Genomic DNA, 761 nt, shown 5'->3' with positions numbered 1-761 from the left:
AAATTAAGTACCAGTGAAACACTGGGGTCGATGTAATCGACGGTTCCCCTCCGCCAAAATTTCAGGCCTTGTGCCTTTAGTAAGAAAGGATTATTATTGTTAGTTGCAAACTAGTTCGTTAGGTGGCGATAAACATTATTATTATTGTTCTTGCTGTTGTTGTATTTGCTGTAAATTCTCTGTTTTTGTTACTACTGTTGCAGCAGTTTGTTTTTGTTGTTGATGCTGCTGCTGCTGTTGTTGTTATAACTGCCTCAATATATGGGATAAGGTCGATATCTGTCTGCAATCGGCAGGCATGTTTTACCATGATGGACAATATGTACACGCACACACATGCATACACATGCAACGCACACACACACACACACACACACACACACACACACACATACACACACACACACTCATCCACACACGCACAATGTGTACAATGTACGCTCAAACATCCAAAGAGTACACAAATGCACACACGCAAACATACACAGACTCAGGCACAAACACACACACACAATACGCAAACGCACCCACATACACCACACACACACACACACACACATAAACACACACACAAACACACACACAAACACGCACACACATTGCTTTGTATACACACAACACATATTACATATATACATTGCACATTCTCTACACATGCATATACTTCTCTGTATGCCTCTAATATGCCTCTCTGTATGCACAAATACACATACGGACACATGCACACGCACACACACACACACACACACACACACACACAC

Source organism: Octopus bimaculoides, chromosome 8 (genome assembly GCF_001194135.2).
Source record: "Octopus bimaculoides isolate UCB-OBI-ISO-001 chromosome 8, ASM119413v2, whole genome shotgun sequence".
NCBI lineage: Eukaryota > Metazoa > Mollusca > Cephalopoda > Octopoda > Octopodidae > Octopus > Octopus bimaculoides.
This window is presented reverse-complemented; position numbering follows the sequence as displayed.